We start from the raw sequence: 24,375 nt of genomic DNA, 5'->3' as shown, positions 1-24,375 counted from the left end.
ACGTCTTGACAATGCTTATAAAGGTATGAAAGTAGGGATTTAACCATGCTTAAAACCAAGTTTAAGTCAAGCGGTCAAACTCAACCGTTTGTATCCTTCAATATTTGTGAATAAAATTTGCAGTACTAATGAAACAAATATTCATAACTAATTGGAGAAGATTAGCAATTGGCTGTTTTCTAAAATCGTCTGATTCAATTGTTATTGAGATTTTATTTTAAGTAAAAATGTTTTAAATTATAAAACGATTTTGCATATAATAATATTTTATACAAAAATAGTTTCTACGTTAAAAATATTATACATGAAAGAATTTTATTCCTGAGCAAAGCGGAATATATCGTCCTTATTGATATCTATTGTATCAAGAATATATCAAAGCGGAATCATAAATCTAAAGAGCCGGTATCTTTTGCCTTTCATCTATTTAATCATACGAAATTTATTATTTACTGTGAGATGGTATAAATGACATGATAAATGTGTACATTTAGTCCTTATTATGACAGTGTTTTGCTTAGCAATAGTTCTTAAATTATTTAGTGGAATAAATGTTTTCTTTTTTTATGTAATTAATTGCTTGTAACTTGATTCGGCTCGCTTATTTTAAATCATTGCTCAAGATTATTCTCTTTTTGTGCGGAAAGCAAATTTTAAGAAAGCAGATCTACATATCAGTACAGTAGCAGCAGTGAAGAAATAGCAATTTGAGGAGTAGCTCAGAAAATTGCTCAATTTTTGTGGTTTATTTATTTTTTTATGTAGTTATATTGCTAGAAGTCTACCTGTCGTTTTCAATGGTTGACAAAACTTTCTTGCCCTAAATATGCATATTCTATTCTCCAATTTGTTTCATTTGGAAATAGCATCGGATTTCTGAGCATTAGTATAATATTTAAATGAAAAAGAAAGAAAGAAATCGTTTGAAGCGCGGCTATGAAATACAGCTCAGCCGTGTGTTACTGGAAATCGTGTGTTTCAAAAATGAAATTATGTTTGGAAAGATGTTTCCTTGAATTTTCATTTTTGATTTTAAAGCTTGTGCGAGATTCATTTTATTCCATTTCATACATAACCATTTTCATTATGAAGTCATTTTGCGTGACTTACTTTCTTACTTTCTCGTGTGCGTTATTTAGAGAAAATATAGTTATGGTCAAAAAATGTGAACTCGAGATTTGGACGAGTCTTCACGTTTTAGACCTTCCTGAGTTCGAAAAACAGATTTTTTGAAAATGTCCGTCTATCTCTCTGTAACAAAGATAACTCAAAAACGATTTGAGTTAAAGCGGTTGGAACTTGATATTGGGTCTTTATATCAAATTTGCAGATTTCTATTAAATTTTAAATAAAATCAATTTATACGAAGTCTGTCTGTCTAACTGTTCGAAAATAAGTTACAAAACGAAAAGAGTTAGATATAAAATATTTGGTACATACCAGATATAAATATTTGGTATTTTGTGACTACAATTGTAATTCCGTGTCACATTTTTGTTTCGGTCGGTTGGGAAAAACACACCTAAAACACAAATTCGATTTTCGGATATTATAAACCGCATGCCAGGGATTTTTTTTTTTTATCATGTGACTATTTTAAGCCAAATTTTTTACTGTAGCTTCTGAGGATAAAGACTCCTGAGCACCCTGGGACAGAAGTCTGACTTCTAGCTCAAATGAAGATAGTACACACATACTCGCTTGCACAACCCCTTTTTACAGGGGGGCTCATTCACACACCTCACAGAGAACACAAGGAAGAGAACAACCAGGTCTTAAACCCAGGACGCGCTACCCCTAGGCCAGGACGTCGGCGCATGGCTGGGATGAATTATCAAATAGCGCACCAAGAATTACCAGATAGATTCGAAAAATTGCTATATTCACGCTATTTGCTATTTCGTGACCGTTGTGCGCCAGTGACATGCAAGATGTTCTCTGAAATAACATCTTTCTTAGAGTGTATGTGAGAAAGTTTTCGGGAGACCACTTCCCATGGTTTCAGATACGTTTAACTGATTATGTTTGATAACATTCAACTGCGTATTATCTAAGTATTTTGTAAGTTCCTATTGTAAGCTGTACAGTGGGTCCTATAATGAAAAAATGCCGCTTAATTTGATATGTATATCATAATCATGAATTGCTACTATTATGTCTTTTTCCACATTTCATGCAATACGACAAAATATACCTCCATCAATTGGTGGCTATGTCCTTGTTTCTTGAATGGACATTTCTAGGTTCGAAGCTCGATTCCACGAAAGTTCAGCTGTGTATGTGGATTTAATGGCATTTTACATCAAAATGCCATCAAATAATAAACCCTCTTTTTTTTATATGGCGTGGAGATCTGGAAAAGGAAGAGTACCATATCAGATGCTGTCCTCGTCATTTGACTTCTTTGCAGAATTACATAGTTCGTATCCCAAAGCAATTATGTATGACTTCGGAAGCATGGCTATAAGATTCAAACTCTACATCAGTTTGTTTCAAGTTGTGATCAAAATTATTAATCTATTCAAATTTTTATCCATCGCCATTCTCACAAAATCGAATATTCGGGGGACTTCGCATCGTTTGCGCTCTAAAATGCATTTCTTAATCCATTTTTCATTATAGAAACATAAAGAATTAATATTTTATTTAACATTAAAAAAATTCCATAAATCTTGAGACTTCAGGCTTAAAAAACATGAATTTTAATGAGAATTCTAAGTCATAAAATTTAATCATTCGTAGCAAATTTTATTGGGCGAATTTAATATTCAGCTTCGAACTCATTATTTTGAATATTCAATAAACGAAAATGTGGAATTTAAATAAATGCCATATAAGTATAAGAATATGTAATAGTACCAAGAGAGCACTCGATAGTTAATGAAAAATATGCGCGTTCGAATACTAACAACGACAACAAAAAAAAAAAATCTTACTCTTTATTTTCTCGTGAATAATGCAATATTTTCTCTAGTTTTAGCATTAATGGCGAGGGAAACAAAACTAGTCCGTTTCATAATTAAATTATTTTTTACAGTTGATACTAATGGAAGTATCCCGAAGTATTAAATATAAGGGATTTTTAAAATATGAATTATTTATTTTATTTTATTAAAACTTTCAATTAAGTATTACTGTAACATTTCAATTGTTGTAGGTATAAAGAAAAATTTAAAACTTAAGCCAGTATTAGAAATATCAACGGAAGTGGTATTTGCGAAACTTTCTCTCATTTCTCTTAATAAATGCATTACCTTCCTCCACATAAAATTTGGTTTCTTTAGGTAAGGCAAGGTAAGGTAATAAGGTTAGATAACAAAACGAGTGTTCCTATTTTAATTCCCAGAATCCCGCGCATGAACGCTTTGTGCTTCATAGTAAAACTGGTATGCATTTTGGAAGCATTTGTTTTAATCGGCGGGTACAAAATTTGGCCCAAAATGCAATTAAAATTAGAAAGTCATATACCAGATTTCATGTATCGAACTTGTTACGTTTTTGAGTTTTCGCATTTACAAACATGCAAATGTACATGCTGATAGCCGGCCAATTCTTGGTGAATTTGGTTTAAAATGTGTACAATTTAAATGCTAAATCTCTGTGCCAAATTTTATCCATCTAACTCTTTATATTTAGTAACTATCGTGCTCTCTTCCACTCGTACCGACAGGTATATTTTCTGTGTATAGATTTTGTTCAAAATAAGACAGGTGTCTCCACATTTGGTGTAAAGATCACATACCAAGTTTCATGCATCTACTTTAATATGTTTTTGAATTATCGTGTTCACAAATATATATAGTTTCAAAAATGTGCTATCTAGACTCGCAGTACTCTGAAACGTGATAGTTTTTCAAATAGCCTAGATTTTTTTTTTTTTTTCATCCCCTTTTCGACGATTACAATACTTTCTCTTAGTATTTAAATAAGAAAGTAAAGGCAAATACACTTCTTTTCTTACTTTATTAACTTATAGCCTTTTTTCTTTTTTCCATACTTGCGGTAAATTCATCAATATCTAATCTCATTTCTTCAGTTGACGCTTCAGACGATCCATCATTTTTGGAAAAATAATTGTGATGATGGATGTGTACTTAACTGTGACTTTTTGCACTGAATTCTATAGTGATGAACGGAAATTTCAGTAGCGAGCCATTTCTCTTATGAATATCTTTTTGGGTAATACATTACACACGTTATGTAATATATATTATAATGCAAATTTTTTTGTGTCATTTCGATGCTTTGTAGTACAATTAAACAGAGCATGCGATTTGTGAAACTAGAGAAAATCATCTCTTCAAGAATTTCTTATATTCTTCTTAATAAGATATAATTCTCCCTTGGTAAAATTTTGAGCAAATCTTGGACAAGGACGTGAATGTTAAAAGTGCTCATATTTTTATTTCCAAAATCCCGCACATGAGCGTTTTGGGCTTCGTATTATAGGAAAGAAAACTGAATGTGTATTTTGGACTGTGTTTTTTCATACAAATATTATTCAGCAACGATATAGTATACCAAATTTCATTTATATTAGATCTTTGTATTTTTACAAAAATTTAAAATATATAGACTGACAGGCGATCCATTCTTTGGCGGATTCGATACAAAAAAAAAAAAATAATAATAATAATGATAGAGACGTTAAAATTGTATACTGAAGTTCATATATTTAAGTCATGAGTTTTTCAATTATATCACGTTTACATGTGTGCAAAAATGCAAATCAACAGATGATTATTTCTCTGTCGGATTTAGTTGAAAATTTGTTACGATCTGCACTTTCATGGCTAAATCTGTGTACCAAATTTTGTCTGTCTAGCCCTTTGCGGTTTTTATTTATTTTGTTCGATTTGGACAACGAGATAGCTTGGGGAAATGTTTAAGAAATCTATAAATATGGCATAAAGACCACATGCAAAATTTCATCGTTCTAGCTAAAAGTGCTTTTGAATTATCGTGTTCGCAGACAGATAGGATTCCAAAAATGGGTTTTATCGGACTTCTATCGGAATCATGAAAATTCGTCAAAATTTCGAGATCTGATTATGAGATTACAATTTATTTATTTTTGTATGCTTCGTATACGAGAAAGTGAAAAAAAAAAAAAAACTGAAATATAATTAAGTAAAATATTTATCTGAGCACAAATACTTATATCGCAAATGTTAGCATAGATATCACAAACACTTAAAATGACTCATTACAATAGTAACATCATTAATCGCCTTAGTTATATACTCGCTCTACGAAATATCCCTAATAATCCAGAAATATCTCACTGTTGCATTTTAATATTCATATTGCAGACAAAGGTATTTCTTGCATTTTTTGTAAAAAGGTATTGGGTTGGCAATTAAGTAATTGCGGATTTCACTCATAAATGGCTTCAGTTGAATTTTTAGGTTTGCAGACGTAGTAAAAATGTAAAACACATTTTGTTATTTGATAGTTGGTAATTCAGCTGTCAATCAGTAAAAAAAGTTTTTTGATCGGTTGTGTAGTTTTCGTTTGGCGTTCGTTGAAAAATGGAAAATCAAAAGGAACATTTTCGTCATATTTTGCTTTTTTATTTCCGTTAAGGGAAAAACGCAACGCCAGCTCATAAAAAGTTATGTGCTGTTTATGGTGACGAAGCCTTAAAAGAACGGCAGTGTCAAAATTGGTTTGCCGAGTTTCGTTCTGGTGATTTTTCACTCAAAGATGAAAAACGCTCTGGTCGTCCGGTTGAAGTTGATGACGACCTAATCAAAGCAATAATCGATTCGGATCGTCACAGTACATCACGTGAGATTGCAGAGAAGCTTCATGTATCACATACATGCATTGAAAATCACTTAAAACAACTTAGCTATGTTCAAAAACTCGATACATGGGTTACTCACGAACTGAAAGAAACGCATTTAACGCAACGCATTAACAGCTGCGATTTGCTAAAGAAACGTAATGAAAATGATCCATTTTTAAAACGACTGATAACTGGCGATGAAAAATGGGTTGTTTCAACAATATCAAGCGGAAAAGATCGTATAGCAGGCCAGGTGAACCAACTCAAACAACATCAAAAGAAGGTTTTGTTATCAGTTTGGTGGGATTACAAAGGAATTGTCTACTTTGAACTCTTACCACCCAACCGAACGATCAATTCTGATGTCTACATTGAACAACTAACGAAATTAAACAATGCAGTTGAAGAAAAGCGGCCCGAATTGACAAATCGAAAAGGTGTTGTATTCCATCAAGACAATGCAAGGCCACACACATCATTGGTCACTCGGCAAAAATTATTGGAGCTTGGTTGGGTTGTTTTGCACATCCACCATATAATCGTGACCTTGCACCATCTGATTACTTTTTGTTCCGATCTTTACAAAACTCCTTGAATGGTAAAAATTTCAATAATGATGATGATGTCAAATCGTACCTGATTCAGTTTTTTGCTAATAAAAACCAGAAGTCTTATGAACGTGGGATTATGATGCTGCCTGAAAGATGGCAAAAGGTCATTGATCAAAATGGGCAATACATTAAAGAATAAAGTTATTTAGTTCCATGAAAAAATTGTCTTTGATTTTCTAAAAAAAATCCGCAATTACTTAGTTGCCAGCCCAATATTAAGATTTGGTTTAAAACCGTGAAATTAGTTAACAAAGTCTCGGCATTCTAAATTTTGCTCGGTGTTTTTCCCCATAAAAAAATATGTATTCAATATATCCTGTAATAAATTTTAAACACATAATCGACTATTTACACAACAAACTAAAAAATGCATTTCTTCAAAACAAATCTATATATTTAAAGAAATTGCCAAAATCAAAAAACAGCCACCCAAATCCTACTTCTATACTGATTTTACCTTTTTGAAAATGGTTTGAATTTTATTGTAACAATGAAAAATACAAAGTATGCATTATTTTTTTTAATTACCAACATCAGAGAGAAAAATCGTAGCATAATTAAAATCATCTTTAAAAAAGCAATTTTTTGAACTTAAAAATGATGTAAAAAGAAAATTGTATAATGTCACTAGAAATTAATCGCAAAAAATGATAAAATTTCACGTTATTTTAATTAATTAAAAATCGAATAAATATTTCTAAAAAAATCTGAAACGCATTTTTCTATCTCATTATGTGCCAAGTTCATGTCAGATGATCTACGATGTAAAATGTCTGGAAACGCACACACACATTTTCCTTTATTTTTAGTAGAAATTCACTCTCTCTCTCTGAGTTTCACTGATTTCCTTTGCCAGTACTTTTTTAGAATTCAGCAACTAAACGTTGTATAAAAGATCCTTTTTTGTTTAAAAATTTTTTAGCCTCTATTAAAGCTTAACGACGCTATCATATAAGACGATGTCTCTTGTTAACGTCGTCAACGAAATCAGAAGCAGATTTCATGCCAGAATCATAAGAATAGAGAGATGGATCCACAGAATTTATCACTAGTAAAGGAAATAAAAATGGAGCAATCCACTCAAAGTTTTATAATAAGAATGATATAAAAAAAGTATTCTAGCGAACTAGAGAAAGCAATAAAATGACCAGACGTAACATGAAAAAGCACTTCAACGGTTATTACAAATACAACAATAGTACTTTTCCTAGGAATGGCAACTATCAAAACAGCCATTCAGGCTGAAGTTCTTCGTTCGTCTTATTTTAAAAAGGTTCGTTTTTCTTTCTTGTTCTGACTGAAAATAATGATGACTTTCTAACATGAATAATATTATTGAAAGAATGGATTGCCTTCATTACTATTTTAGAAATTTGACCCTTCAACTCGTGATAGATGTGTCTTGTTGCTCTATTTATAAAATTAAATTGAAAATATACAAAGGTAAACAAAGCGAAGTTTTTTCTTAATATTTCTTAAATTTTATTTGTAATTTTATAGAATTTATTTTTAGTATCATGTAATTTTCATACTTTTTTTTTTTTTTTTTTTTTACTTACGGTAAAACTCTAATGGTAACTCCAGTGATATTTTGAATTATTAAATTTATTAATAACTGCTATTTGAATAAAAGGCAGAAATTCATTAGCGGTTGTAAGTTATTCTCTAATGATAGCATTTCCAAATTCGAGCCTTGAATTAAAGTTTGTGTAGTTATTTCATGAATATTTAAAATAAGAAATAATAAGTAATATAGGAAGTGATGCTTAGTTATGAAGTTTTTCATTTAAGCTTGTAATATAATTTTTAACAATAAACAAAAATAACTCTAAAATGAATTTATTTTGAAATTGGGAAAAAGATGCCATTGCTATTTTTATAATAAATAGAATTTAACAGTTAAAGTACAATTATTGAAGATTAATTATCTTTTAAAAAATAATGTAAAAATCTGATTTACATGATGCAGGAAAGCGTTTAACATTTTCAGGAATTACTGCAAGTATTTAAATAATTAATTTTTTAAAATTCGCAACGACTTTTTATAAACTATATATTTGGTATGCGAACTACCATCTGTATGTTTCTCTTGAAATGATACATTTTGATATTTAAGTTCAGTTTCTTCGTGATTCTAGAAAGTACTATAAATCACATTTCACGAACAAAATGCAGAACGCGTAAAATGGATTCTCCAACTAGCCGCTTTTGCCGACCACCTTGTTCTTCTTGTTCCGTTTTTTTACGTCTCTGGTTTTACAGTAACGCCATCTAAGGCCAAAAGTACGATTTAGCTACTCAAGCGTCACAACCCTTTTTACAGGGTGGACTTCATTCATTCAACCACAGATCGTAATTTAGACATGAACCAGAGAATGATCACTTCTGATCCAGTACCCCCAGTGGTATTACTATCGATATGGAGGAATCTGTGACCACGATAGATTTATACGTGCGCCAGCCACCACCATACACGACGAGTCTTCGGCTGCCGGGTTTGAACTCACAACCCAAGGGATGCGAATCCAACGCCCTACCAATCAGGCTATCGCGGCCCATTGCCATATGTTATAAGAACGGTTTCTTTCCGTCACGTACGTGAGCATTATATTTTTAAAAATGTTGGAAGTCTATCTCTGGATTTATTCATAATAATGGCAAATGTAACGACAACAAAATCATCCACTAAAGTTCACAATAAAGCCGAAAAGTAACACAAAAAATTTTAAAAAAATACTTTCTAGTATTCAAAGAAAAACGTTTTGTAGTTATGAAAAGAAATTAGACCTCAAAATTTTGATGATCCAAGTCCGAAAAACTTATTTTTGTAATAATGCTTGTCTATGAATACGATAATTTACGAACGCATTCAGAAATGAAATTTGTGCATAGAATTTTTGTCAAATTTTAAACGGAATCCGTCAAAGGGGAGTATCCCCCAGATCTTGTGATCTTAATCATTCAAAAATGCTAAAAGGTAGATAAATGAAATTTAATATAAGATTTTATCACCAAGAATGTAAACGGGTATTAAATTTTCGATCAAATTCATTAAGAGTTGAACACGATCACTCAAAAACAGAAATAGTTAAAGGATAATTGGTTTGCCATTTTATGACCAAAATTGCAGATCTATATTAAAATTTGCACCCTATTATTCAAAAGGAAACTGTTCAAAATTTATAATTATTTTTCTTCATTATATTACAAAACGCTTGGTACTGAATTACAATATGCAGAAATCGATTAAAGGAAAAAGAATTCATTTTTGCTGACTTGCCGTGACCTTAAAGGGTTTGCTGCCTATCTTCACTTGCAATCATGATACGTTTAAGAATATCAGACTTTTATAAGGAGAACCGAATATATATATATATATATATATATATATATATATATATATATATATATAATATGTATTTTGTAAATATGTGAGAAAGTGGGACAATAATTTAGGTGGTTTGTATTAAATGTGGGCACCTTCTAAAAGTATTTGTCACACTTAGCAATATTTGTCTTTTATTCTTTGTTGTCCCATGTCTCTGGAACATAAAGCGGATCTATAAGGTGATGACAAAATTTTCGTTTCTAGACTATATGTGAATTTTGACCCGGCATGAAAGCACGCTCAATATCCTAAATGAATATTTAGTGATTTTTGCGGCAGTGATGAAGATTTGATGACACCAAAATTACGCAAAAGATCATACACAAAGATCAAAGAATATCTAAGAATATATATATATATATAGAGAGAGAGAGAGAGAGAGATTTATTATTATTAGAGTAATGGTTTATTGAAATATCAATAAAATTCTTTCATTCTTCTCTTAAACGTTTTCATGTACTTCTGATATTCTTTCGTCAAAAGTGCGCCGATAATCGAATTTACAGGTCGATTAAGTGAATCCAGGGGTGAAATATTCAAAATGCAATATTCCGATGTCAGATCTATTAAAGGTTGTGAGATTTTTGATATTGAGCTGTCAAATCTAGAAAAATCATGAGGTTTTTTTAGAATTTTTATTATTATTATTATTATTATTAATGCATAGAATTTGGTATGGGCTATATTATATTTCATTTCAATGACTGAAAAACATTTATCTATCAAAATACGCTGACCCAGATCCATTCCAATCGGAGTCTCAGCACGGCATTAGAGCCAAACCGAATTCCTGTCAATCCATTTCCGATTCAACCGCTGATAACTCCCTCATAAAAATATTTGCAAAAAAGAAAGGGACAAAGCATTCCATTCTACCTCTTTAATAGAGCGACTTCCATTTTTCAGTAGCGGATATGAGATAGTATGACTGGAATAAAGCAGGGGAGGGGGAAAAAATCTCGTAGCACCACCCGACACCGATCGATCCACGCTGTTTATCACCTCCTCCCGAATTGTCGATCCTCTTTTTGAAGCTGCCGCCGAGGTCATCCTCTCTCTACAGACGCCGCCGCGCTGCAGTGAGTACCCGGCTACAGCGCTGCCGCAGTGCTTCGCCAGCCTTCGATCGATCCGGGACCAGCGCGCTCTTAGGATAACCGAAATACCTTTACCCTAACCTAAAAGCTAGAATTCCATTTATCGCTTTACTTTTTCTCTACTGCACACGATTCTTATTTTTACACGCTGGTCCACCCCTCAACGATCGCAGCGTCGTCCCCGACGGATGCGATGCTCCTGTGACCGCACGTCGCCGTCGAATGGGCCCGGGACGGCACCGATGGGGTAAGTTCCGCAGTTCTTGCCATCCATCTTCCTAGGGATGATACGCGTTTGCGTGCTAAAATCCAGTGCGCGAGTTTATCTCGAATGTTTTTGGGGGTGCGATGTCGAAATTGAATTCGGAATCATTCTGATATTGATTTGCATGGTACGAGATCCTAAGCGGTCCGTTCCCGATTGGCGGTGTATGTGTCGAGAAAAGCTCGCACATTTCTCTGATACGCTGGAAGTAGCATTTGCGTGTTTGAGGTAGGATTTAAACTCTTCGAAAATCGGAATTGTGTTATGTATTTTTGCAAGCAGTGAGTTCGCCGAATGTATAAGTAAGCGTTAAACTGGTTATTCAATCCGGTGAAGATATAAATTTTCATTGATATCTGTCTTCTTTTATAATCAGATTCTCTCTCTCTCTCTCTTTTTTTCAATCTGAAGTATTATATTCCTATGTCTTTTTAAAAGGCCTGCTATATTTGCAGATCAATAATTTAGAAATGATATACTCTGTATTGTTTTGCGGATGGATAATGATGGATTGGCAAAACCAGATAAATAATAATTTGATGCTAATTTTTTTTTATTTTATTCTGATGCAAATTAAATGACCAATTTGTCTATAAAAGGCAATATTTAAGACTGAAGCTGTATTGTTACAGTTAATTAGGTTAAGTGACGACTTGATCACTTCATTGTAATATTATTGTATAAAGTGTATTGTGTCACATTTAATAGTAATATATTTCTTAACCCGATTTATTTCACTAACTGCCTTTTAGTTACCGCGACATATTATCATACTAAATATATAGGATTGCCTCCAAAATTCCTTTTATTTAAAAAAAAAAAAAAGGAAAGTAAACTCTGAAAAATTAAATCAATTTGGCTTGCTCGTAATAGCTGTTTGTCATGTTTAGCCTTGATTTAATGGCTCTTGAAATTTCACTATTACTGTATCATTGTGAAATAGCCGACACTTCTATATAAAAAAAGAATCATAACTGTTATTAATCCTTAGAGCTGTACTTATTTCGCCATTCATCTAATTTCTCTTATTGAATAATACTAGCCGAAGAGAAAAGAACATATTACCATTAATTACCATTTTAATATTTATGAATATCTTTTAATTGCAGAATATCGTTATTAAAAGAAAAAATTTCCATTCGGATTCAGCGTTATTTTACAACTTTCGTTTTGTTATAATGATTTTAATAGCACGTTAGAATTATGCTATGACTCTATGTCTTTGATATCCAAAATATATAAATACTTAGATGCTCTGTTTAGTTTGAATTATAAAATTAAATGTTGCAATGATAATTGAATGCCTAAATATGCCCAGGATCATCCAATATTTATCACTGATTTCATAGTATATTCTATTAGTGTTGATCGAATTGAAAGTATTTGATAGCTACCATAAAAATTTTCTGAAGGTCATATCATAAGGCTCAGAAATGGTCTTGAATTAAAAATAAGATTTCTCTTCTTTATTGTTTGAATTCAGATAATGTTGTATTTTGTCAATGTAACTTTGATCTTGAATAAATCTTTTTCCTGCTTCAAATTCTTTTAAATTATTGGTGATAAAATTTATTAATTAAATTATGACTTACTTCCTGTATGGGAAAAAATTTATATTCGTATTCTTATTTAGAACATTATTTATTGGCAGCCTTAAAGTTAACCTGCATTGAACGAAACAAACAAACAAAAAAAAAAAGGTTTTCCATTCATTGTTTTAGCGATTTATTAATATTAATTCAAATAATAACGTTAATAAGTTTTCGATTGTATGTGTTTTAAGTCTCCTGTGTTAAAATTTATCACACATATTTAACAGAGTTTTGTCAAAGATTTAAAATGAAAATTTCATGAAATGATTGAGAAAATTTTAAAATTATTTCAATATAGTATTGTCGTGCATTTGCGTTTCTTTCTTGTCTTCCTTGTTTATATCCCTCGGCTTAAGTGGCAATTAACATAAATAATTTTCCACGATTTTATTTTAAACTTAAGTTTATTTAAAAGAAGAATATAAATGGATTCCCTTTAATATTTCCTAAGGTTATTTTTTTGCGCAAGAGTTGTTACGCTAACAGTACTGCGCCTAACTAAACTGTAAGAAATGATAAAGGCATAATTTAAAAAATAAGTTAAAACCGATGCGAGTTTTTAGTCTAAACTGAACAAAACCTGTATAAAATGATAAAATTCTATTTATTTTTAAAATGCATAAAGATGAACTTGTGGAGATTTCCCAATTAATACAGATAATGGAATTGAAGTAGATTTGCAAAAACAAGCTATGGGCATTAAATTTCGGGCACAGTATGTGGAGAACAGATATAGGACATTTGTAGTGTGAGCACACTGGTGCTTGTTCTCCAGGAAATAAATGGCTGTAAATAAATTTTGTTTATCCCACCCATAACCGAGTTAAAATAGTATCAACTTTTCTGTTTGTTAGAGACGGCGAAAACTACATCACAGGTGTGACAGACTGACTTTATTTTTCAGCTCTACGTACCACTATTTTTGTTATTTGGAGTATAAGAACAAATTAATGTTCTTTTTTAAATCATTAATCGAAAAAAATCGTTTGTAGACGCTGTAACTGACTTCTCTAAATTAACGAATATATGACAACTATTCCGCATTCTATTAAAATAGCGTTTAAAAGATACGGTATGCTGGCATTTCATTAAAATTAAACTTTTTTTCTAAAATATAATTATACATTGTATAAACACCGAAATAATTTTCTTATATTTTTAATTGGTAAATTGACATTCAATTCAAAATAAAACTTTTCTAAAAATCACTGTCCTATCTTGCGAATAAAAAAAAGCATTTGTCCATAATTGTTGCATTCCAGTCATTATGAGTAGTCCTTGAATGTAATGTAACATTTTAGTTTTGAGATTTTTTTTTTTATTTTGAAACCACATCATAATTAGGCCACGTTGAAGATATTAAATCATCAACTATTTAATCACATCCCCTTATCTCTTATTCAAAAAAATGTCCTCTAATTTCGAGCCTATAATCCGAAATATCGCAGCTTTATAGCGTTTTAAGCTGGATTCTTCATTATATTCAGCGTAATTTTCGTATTTTAACTTTTACATTCCACGATTTATAGAAAAAATACCAAGCAAAATCTTTCATGTAAATAAAAACGAAAATAAAAATTGTGCTTAATTGAATTGTTCTAAGAAGGCTTTTTGTTATTATAATTTGGCAAAAAGCGCACCAGTAGAAAATGTGATGAAACATTCAAATTGATTTCCTCAATAACAAATAAAAGCATTGTTACAATTTCTTTTACAATTGCTTAGAAAAGAAAACGATAATTTTTTAAGTCTTTTTATTATTATTATTATTATTAGCGTTCCTACATAAAAAGTTACAACCTGTCATATTTGATAATTCTAGATCATACGAAACGTCACACTCTGCATATAACAATTTTCGCATCACACAGTTTGTGGGTGATACACCAGTCTAAAAATATTATAACAATGCTAATAGATTGTTGTAAATTAAATAAAATACTTATACGTAAGTAATGATTGAATCACGTACGCGACGATTTCGGTTTTAAAAATAAAACACATGTTTTTACTGTCACGACGTGAAAGTTATTAAATCAAAATCATAACGCCATTAATGTCTTTAAAATTTCGATTATTAATTTATCGCCATTATAAATTCTAATTAATTAGGTGCCATATTAACTTGTATCTGCTTAGGTAATTAACGAGTGATCCATATTCTTGAAGTTTACTAAAAATAAGAGCGCTCCTCTGTTAAAACGCCTGAAAATGGCCATTCTGTGTCACAATTAAAGTTCCATCTTTGTCTTTGACGGGAATTTTTTTTATCATCACTCATTAGCTGTTTACAGAGAGCCTGCCGTTCTCCAGTCGTGGGCGTGTTAATCATGCCATTAACTCAAAACGGAAGTTTGAGGAGACACGCTGTCAGACCGTAAAATAAGTCCCATTTATTAAGTTCGCCCATCTTCGGTGAAATATCGGGAATTTTAAACCTTTTCCGATTGTTAATAATGTGTAAAGAAATCGTAACTCGCTCTCTTTATGATTGTATTTTGATAGGCGCATGTTTTATGTTAATATTTTGTCATTGGGGATAGTGGAGTTTTCATTCGTCCGTCATCTTCGTGAAAGTGAGTAGAATTTGATTTCCTTGATAAGTGCAGTTTGTTTTCTTTCTTATATTTTGTTATTTCGCATTCGCTATGCTCTTTTTTATTTTATTTTTTAATTTGTGTTTTATAATGCATATTTTTTTTCTGTTACAAATTTTCATTTTAATAACGGGATATAAAACCCCTGGTAGTAATTAAGTTGTTTGTTCTAGCTAAGAGTTAAAAGATGTTTTGTATTAAGTTTGTGAAAAATGTTTGCATTCTTTTTTCTCCGATTAAAACATCAATCTTGGAAAAAAATCTTAACTTTTATGTGCATTATATTTCCCATTTTGTTTGATAACAATGCTTTTCATTATCCCACATTTTCAGAGATTTTACTTCTTATCAGCAGGAAAACTGGACCAAGTACTTTCTCAAGCACAACATTATTTTTGTGGCTGTTACTATTCAAATAGTTTTGCAAAAGCTTTAAATTAATAATTTGAGGGCGTAAAGTTTAGGTTTCAAAAAGGTTGAATGTAACATCTCATCTAAACTGCAATTTTACGAGTCACTTAAGTTGGGCATCACTTTTCGTTGTGATTGAGAAATATGGGTTCCGAGATTTGTTAATCGTTACTCTTTCCTTTGATTGTTTCGTCTAATGTCATTTGTTTTAGATAGTATCTTTAAACTAACAGTTAGATGGAAACTCAAAATACACAACTGTTTGCATATTTTGGAGTTTCTTTAATGACTCATTCTACGGGTTTGTAGCAACACACATTGGAAGCAACTAAAAAAATTTTGGTACATTTGTAATTTCACTAAACTTTTAAGCACAATCTTTTAGATAGTATATTTGAACTAATCTTTACATAGCAACTCAAAATACTTGATACATTTGTAATTTTATCAAACTTTTAGAGCAAACCTTCGTTTGAGAAATTTCAAATCTTGATTCGGTTTGTGCTAGCTTATCAACATTTCTCCTGGATCTTTTCATTTAATATTCTAGCAAACAATTCAGTTTTTATACCTTTTTTAAAAACGAGCCGTTTTTATTAAGTTTAAGGTGAAAGCTGCTGATTTGAAACGATATATTCATTACAACTCAACTCAAATTTCGAACTTTTTAAAAATCCCAACTTTTAGAAATGCCTGTAGATCACTGTTTTTGAAATTTATGTAACTGTATGATTCATAAATACAATCTAACAAGACGACGTTAATGCCTGAGATCACGTGTTGTAAAATAATGTTATTTAAACAATCATTGCTATTTTTATTTTATTTTTTAAATTTAATTTAGCAAATTTCTGTACTTACTAATTATTCTGTTATACCCATAAAAAAAAAATTTATACCTATAGGAATACATCCTAGTTCTTTGATTATTTCTTAGCATTGAGCCGATTATGCGATGTGTAAATAATGATTTTTAGCATACATTATATTTGAAATGAAGTGAACCTTCGTACCAGATTTGCAGTATCGCAGCGATACTATTTTTTATTAACTCAAAATCTCGAATTGTAGTAAACTGGCAGTGATTTTGTGACGTCGATAACTGCATTTTCCCGCAGCTGTTTGGCATGTGTTATCAAAATGTTTTTCTGTAACAGATGTTTTCCAGTTTTGATTCTCCACCCACATTAAAGCGATTCTCTTCTTTTAAAGACGTGGGCATTCAGAATTTGAAAGAACTGCTGCTAAAAACAGCTCTTATTATAATATCTTTCTTTTATCTCGTGTGAATAAAAGGATAAAACCGATTTCTTGGGAAAATTTTGTCCTCGCAACTATCCCCTTTTTATTGATCTGAGTAAAGAATGCTTTGGCGGTTTTTAATTTAATTTGTAAGGATTTTAATTCATCAATGTTGTTTATTTTATTCTTTAAAAAATACTTTATGTCACAGCTACTGCAAGAAAATGAAATATAGTCTCAACTGTAAAAATAAAAACTGTAAAATAAAAGAAAACTGTTGTATTTGGAATTCAGAAAATGACTTCTTGCATTAAATAAGATTAATTATTCTTTTTTTTTTTTACGCTCATTCTTTTGTAACAGAAACAGTTTTTAAAGAAAACTAAGAATTCTGAATGAAATGTATATGCATAGTATAAAGACTATTTTTTTTATTTCGGTTACAGAGCTTTTCAGATTATTCCTTTTGAGTATCAAATTAATAAAATTCGGGGGAGAAAAAAAAATCTGTCATATCGATTTTTTCCGCTATCCCTCTATCCCAAATGAATCATAAATCTAATAAAAAGGAGAAAAAAATATTAATTTTTATAAGCTGGGTATCTTTTTAAATTAAAACAGCTTTGCAAGATGATTTTTATTCATTAAACAAGTAATTAGCCATCCTTCAAGCGTATACTCTTTCTCTTATTTTCTCTCTCTTTGATTTTCCCTAAATTCTATAATTTTTGTTTGTTATCAAAGTTTTTTTAATTTCTGGTTAGTGTAAATTTTGTTCAATACATTTCTAAATGAATAATAATTTTGAAATTCAGAACAGTTTGTGATTTAAATTATAAAGAATTGCAGAAAGACCTAGTCAAAATTTTATAAAGTAGTAAAATTAGTTCATTAAAAACATCCTGATTTTATTATTATGTCTGAATTGAATCTTTGGTGCTGTGCACGTTTTTGTTTGTTTTGAAGCACGGAATGATCATCTTAAGGTATGAGATAATTATGACCTGAATAACGCTCTACAATTATTTCCTGTTATATTTTCAGTTATGTTACATTCTGAACAGAATTATGATTATTACTATTTCATTACAGTTCGTTCGCATTTAAAAGCGTGACTAGAATTTCGTGTTTTGAAAACTCATTTGATACTGAAATTCTAATTCATAATAGCATTTACTATTACCTAGGTTAATAAAGATGTTACACTCCTTCCACCGCACAAGGCCGCGGTGGCCTGGTGGTAAGGTCTCGGCTTCGGAACCGGAGGGTTTCAGGTTTGAGACCCGATTCCACCGAAGAACCGTCGTGTAAGCGGGTCTAGTGCACGTTAAACGTCCTCTCGCTGGTGTGGTGTAGAGAGGGGGGTGCCAGCTCAGGTGTCGTAAATCAGGTGATTACGACACCTCGCAGATCAGGTGTTTTTAAATGGTATAGAATTCATTTTTGTGCGTTAATATGTTTAACTTAGTATAAGCGATAATATGTTTAACTTAGTATATGCGATAATATGTTTAACTTAGTATATGAGATAATATGTTTAACTTAGTATATGCGATAATATGTTTAACTTTTTTCTGAGGTAACTTAATTTGCAATGAATTAAAATTCAAATTTAAAAGTTTCTTCTACTTCGAAATGTATGTTTTTTTTTTCCTCCAAAGAATATACATGTGCCAAATTTAGTAGCTGTAAGTCAAGTGGTTTGGCCTGTAGAGCGCCAACATAGACACACGCACACATTCATTTTTATTACTAGTACAGATAATAATTATGAAATGTGCCACTTTTTATCACTCCATTACGTTGATAGTATCTAGGTCATGCATTGATAGCACATGAGTAATTTTAAATGAAGGACATGTAAACACAGATATTTATAGATGAAATGCTTTGAAAGGTAAATAATTGTAATTTCGAATCAATTCTGTTTAGTGAAAATCTACATGAAAGTCTAAACTGTCTATTACAATGAATATCTCTTTTGTATCGTGCAGTTTCTTGCTGCCACGCCTAAGTCATTCATTTCGTAAATTAAATGCAGTTGATGAGTCGAACTCTGTTAGAAGTGAAAACATTTTAACAACAAAGTAAATCTTTTAGAAACATGTTTTCATATGCCTGTGTTGAAATTAATTAAAATGAATCGATTAGTTGAGTGAATTCACTGGAACTCTTTACATTATTCATGTGTATATACGTGTAGGTAATTATAGAATATTAATTTATGATGTGGCTTATAACACACATACATATGTATTTCTGTTCAGGTGTATTTTATTTTACTTTTTTTTTTCTTTCGCGTAGGATGTAAGCAAAGAGAAATATTAAAATTTCCAATTTTCGGGATCTTGAAGAATTTTCCAGTTTCCGTGTATCCGAAAAACACATTAAATTAGGCGTAGTCTATTGCATTGCGTCATAAAAAAATACAAATTGTTGAATAATATACATACATATAATGTGTATGTATGTATAAATTTTGGTCAAATAGTGTTTTGACATTCAGGAATTGAGAACAGGAAAGTTTACTCCTCTGAAAGAAGAAACTACCTGTAATATTTCGAAGAAATCTAATGTTAAAGCGGTTATATTTTGCTATAGAATAAGTTACATTTTTGATAACTCGGAAGTATAGGTAATTAATTATTCTGTACATTATTACATTAGATTAAAACTTATATCTGGCATATTTTTCCTGTAATTATATATTTTACATCAAAATACGAATACAATCTGAGATTTTTCTATGATTTTTTTTATTGAAATACATCTAATAAAAATTTAACTAAACTGTGAAATTTGAAATGTAAAAATGTAAATACTATTTAGTTAAATGTTCGAAATGTTTTACTACTTTATGCTTTGATTTACCAATGATGCTCTTTTTAAAACAAAAAGGAATGAACTTTTTATATGTGGGCGTACTTGTGCTCTCCATTTTGAAAAAGAAAAACATGTTGGAGATTTGAAATTGAATTTCTCTAAACACCAAGCAATGCAGAATCTTCTGTTAAGATACATTTGAACTTTTAAATTAAAAATTCATAACTCTTCTAAGTGTGAAAAATCAAATATATTGCACTTCAATCTATCAATCTATAGTTCTTTTTATTTAAAAATACAGTAGTCATTAATTCTTTTCTAACTAGATGATTTTGTTGTTGTTCTGTTTGTAAAATATAATTGTCATTGTCTTTTCCATCAATCTATATTGCTTTTATATTAGGACGATTTCAGTACTTCTTTCAAATACTTATAAAATGCACACTATCTTTGTTCCATAAACTTTGTTGCGTCTACTGGTAGTAGAGATACTTCTTTAGCTGTTTTTAATTCTTTAGTAGAGTATCTGAACATCAATGATTTGTACATTAACTTCCATTTCCTGCCAATGGATTTAAATTACATCCCTACCATGGTAAATTGTACAACAGAAATTTTGATGTGATTGGAAGGGGCAACAACAGCATTCGCCTGATCTTCTGGTTTTTTAAAACAGTCATATTTCTTTTAATTTAACTTTTCTTTTTTTGTAATATTGTTCAGTGCAATGATGAGCCTATTTTTCTCTTACAATATCGCTATAAATAGAATTTTAACTATTGAAAATTTCATTTATATCTCACAGATATTCTAACTGAAAAAAAAAAATGTACTTCTTACAGTTTTTCACTTCTCGTAGAACCCTGAAATTGTGTCACAAGAAATGACCACATGAAGGAACAGAAATGAACTCGTGGCTATCACTCGGAATATTAAAATTCTAATAAACTGCAGAATCGTAAAAAATAACATTGTCAGAGATTTTTACCTTTACCTTTTCTGTGCATAGAAATATCTATGTCTTTCAGAGTAACAGCATAAAGTAAAACAGAAAGAACAATGTCTTTGCTAATGACAACCTCTTTCTCATTCTTCTCATATGTTTCTCTTGTAACACGGATAATAAGTACATCAGCATTTTCTGAGTACTTGTGGGTTAGAACTGCGACCAAAATTCCGCCAATTTGGCGATTGAGTATATTTTTATAATTTGGCGAAATGTTTTCTTGGTGCTTTTTGGTGCCATTAAAACTGAATTGTACCATTTTCTGTTACGTAATGTGTACATGTAATAACTAGGTAACTGGTGAATTGTAAATTGAAGTACTCTTTATTAGCAGAACTGCTCGAGAAAGATTCCTATGAGTCAAAAAGAACAAGAAAGCTTTTTCTTTTTTTTTCCCCTTCTTCTTTTTAAATACGCTTTATCGGGCTCCCTTCCAATTTTAAAGCTTAGGTGCTACACGATTCATTCGTCAGAAACAATTGTTACTTCTATCCCGCAGTAATTCTTGATCTAAGATGTATACAAGTTCTATCAACACGACCGTTGGTTTCTTCCTTTGGATAAAGTACTACTGGTACATCTCCATAAGAACGAGATGCAGGTTGTCAGTGCTACCAATTAAAAGTTTTGGAGCTATGCTCAAAGCGCTCTTTCTTTGTCTTCCTCACTACCCACTGTCTTCAATAAAGTCATGGGTACTGTTGCTAGCTCGAATAAAACCTCACCAAAAAAAACTTATAAATTGTTGGGTGAATAAACAATGTACACTATTCTTTAGAGAAGCTGCTTAGCATTAAATATTATTGTACTGATTGAGAAAACCAGATTTTAGACAATGGGCCAAGAGTTTTTGCAAAAATGCAACTTCGTAGTAGTTTGAATTTCTTGCAGCATATTTCGCCGTTGTAAGTTTTTTAATTCAATATGCTTATTACTATTAATTAAGGCGTATTTTAAATGTTTCATAAACATGTTGGGTACAAATTGCAAACCTACTTATTAAGAAAGTTATCATAGAAACTTCTCTCCTTTGTATAACACTGCCAGCGTTTTTAAAGTTTTTCTTTGGCATTTCAGCACCATGTAAGGGCAAAACTGCGCTCTTTCATTTTTAAGCGGCAAATTGTGAAAAAGTTAGTCTGCTTAAGTTTTAAAAATATATAATATTTCTTTTCTTCTATTTCGCTTAACTCTTCTTTGCATGATGATGGAAATGTCCATCATAACATTTAGTGAACAAAAAATTGTACTCAAAACAGGTATACTGTTAATTGGTTGCTACTGACAACTTTTTTCACGATTATTGCCTGTCAATCATTATAGCGGGTTTGGACTTGTCATTCCGCTGTTTGTTGTGGTTGGAAGAAACGTGCGATTTCTTGAATGTTTTTTATAACTAAGGTGAGATTTATTTATTTATTTTGTTAATAAAAGCGATAATGAGTGAAGAAATTTAGAAGAGAGGGACATTGAAGGTTTTGTACTGAGCTTAACATGTAAATTTGCATGATGATGGATATTTCCATCACACTTTATTTAATTATTTTAATTTATATATATGTACTAGGATTTTTTCAAAACATTTTTCTAGAGCATGAATTATATCACCCTGATTTATTTCACAAAAAAATATCGTGCAAAGAAGGGTTAAATGCAATAGACTAGCGAAGGTAATTCCATTTTGACGCTTAACAAGTTGCATCACTTGTCTCGGTTTTTCGAATGTTACAAGAGGAAGCAAAAAACACATTTTTTCAAAACCAATAAAGATTTTTCTTTCTCTCTTTTTTTTCCCTCACATCTGGTGTGACCGAATATTCAGTCTCTAAATGTGACACATTTCCGTAGAAATGCGGATTTCTGCATTTTCGGGATCGAATTTATCATTCTTGAGATCCATTAGTTTTCTTATTACGCAATAATTCTACAATATTTTTTAATATTTCAAACACTTTTTGTATAAATTTGTTCATTTTATTGCTCAATTAATCATGATTGTCATTTTATTTCTCGTGGTTTTTTGTCTGTCCCAATCTATTTGTTTCAAATCTGAGACGTGACTGAGTCCAGTCTGTCGTATTCATATAATTCGTTATTCAATATTCGTTAGCGGAAGGGAAATTTTAAAATTTTCCTTTCGCGGTGGTGGTGCTTATTAAATGACGATTTATTTTATTTATATATCATGGTGATCATTTTTAAATCTCATGAGTTTTTCTTATTTACTTCCAGACATTTCTATGAAATTTATAAAATGCTTTTAATCGAATTAATTATTTTAATAACGAATATTCTAAAATGTCTTTTTTGCTTTTTAATCGGTTTTTCGAAAAACGAGTTAAAAAAAATGCAGATCAAAGTGAATTCAAGGACTGTTTAAAACCTCAAAACGCCAAAGGAAATGGAAAATTCAGCTCATGTATTGAATTTTCCAAATGGCCATATGGAATATGGGGCCAAATTCATTGGTTCTGCGGAAAATCAGAACATTCGAATTAGTCTCCTTGTAAGAACTAGACGAAGGACATTTTCATTTCGTATTTTAACACACTTCTTTTTTTCCTCTTTTCTTCCTGCATGATTATTGTATCCGGTGTACGAGATAACATTGGGCTAATGTCCCAGAAAGTTCTTTCAGGAGGAAATTCGTATTGAAAGGGGAGGATCGCGGACTGGACCGGGAGCTTCAATGATAACATTAACGAAGAATTGAGCAAGATCCGTGCATGTAGAGGTTGATATTCGATAAAATGGGTGCAAACCCTCCAATGGAATGTCCCTTGAAAGAGAAAATCCATTGTTACATGTAAGCTTATAATTGCTTTAGTGTATTTTTTATCGTGCGCAGGTTTGGATTTCCCTTTGTGTCGAGGTTTGGTGATTTCAAGTATAGAAAGAGAAAAGGAAACATGTAAATTGTATCTTTTCACTACAAAGATACAATTTACGTGTTCTGGCCTAGAAGTTTCTAGGGCCAGAATGAAAATTCGAATGAAAAAAAATACTCAAAAAACTGGGTTTAAAAATGAGTGCAGTAGGTGAAAATGGCAATTAGTAGTAAATATTTAAGTATTTTGCAATATTTTCAAATAATAAATTGTGTGTGTGTGTGTGATATCGAAATTAAATTCTAATTAATTTCCTAATTTTTATCTTAATTTAACCCATATTAACTTAAATCTAAAGTGCTCTCTTATTTCTTGATCCAATTCCACCTTTTTTATTTAATTAATGGTACACGAGCTGTTTAAAAATGCTTAAATCAGCAGCTCTCACTCTCCGGGCGAAGGGATAAAATCTGTCAAGCTCAACAAATTCTTTTAAAAGATACCTATAATTAATTCCCTTGCGTAAATCGGCAAGTGTAAATAAATCCCTCTCAGAATTTCATAGTATAAAAACACCGGAAAAAATATTTCTGTCTCTCTTGTGCCGTGCTGTAGATTGATGTATCTCGTCGCTTCTTGCTTGTACATAAATTATGCCTCCTGGGATGGAATAAAGCGAAGTTTAAAATTCAAAAGTGTCTTATTTCTTTCTTCAGCTACGAAG

The 24,375-nt window shown here is 31.1% G+C and overlaps 1 protein-coding gene across 4 annotated transcripts in view; it reads left to right on the top strand.

The window, feature by feature from the left end:
• Positions 1-24,375, top strand: part of LOC129987975 (neurocalcin homolog) — an 87,684-nt gene that overhangs the window by 26,576 nt on the left and 36,733 nt on the right. Inside the window, exon 1 of one of the 4 annotated variants that reach the window (XM_056096025.1) lies at positions 10,848-11,134. The exons of 1 other annotated variant lie outside the window; for it this stretch is intronic. The gene's annotated coding sequence lies outside the window, so the exon portion shown is untranslated. Of the gene's footprint in view, positions 1-10,847; positions 11,135-11,299; positions 11,381-15,126; positions 15,321-24,375 lie in introns of those variants that run through there. 2 more of the 4 variants (XM_056096028.1, XM_056096027.1) reach the window with 2 other exon arrangements.

The sequence above is a fragment of the Argiope bruennichi genome, chromosome 10 (genome assembly GCF_947563725.1).
Source record: "Argiope bruennichi chromosome 10, qqArgBrue1.1, whole genome shotgun sequence".
NCBI lineage: Eukaryota > Metazoa > Arthropoda > Arachnida > Araneae > Araneidae > Argiope > Argiope bruennichi.
The sequence above is the reverse complement of the archived record's forward strand: the minus strand, read 5'-3'. Positions and strand labels throughout refer to the sequence as shown.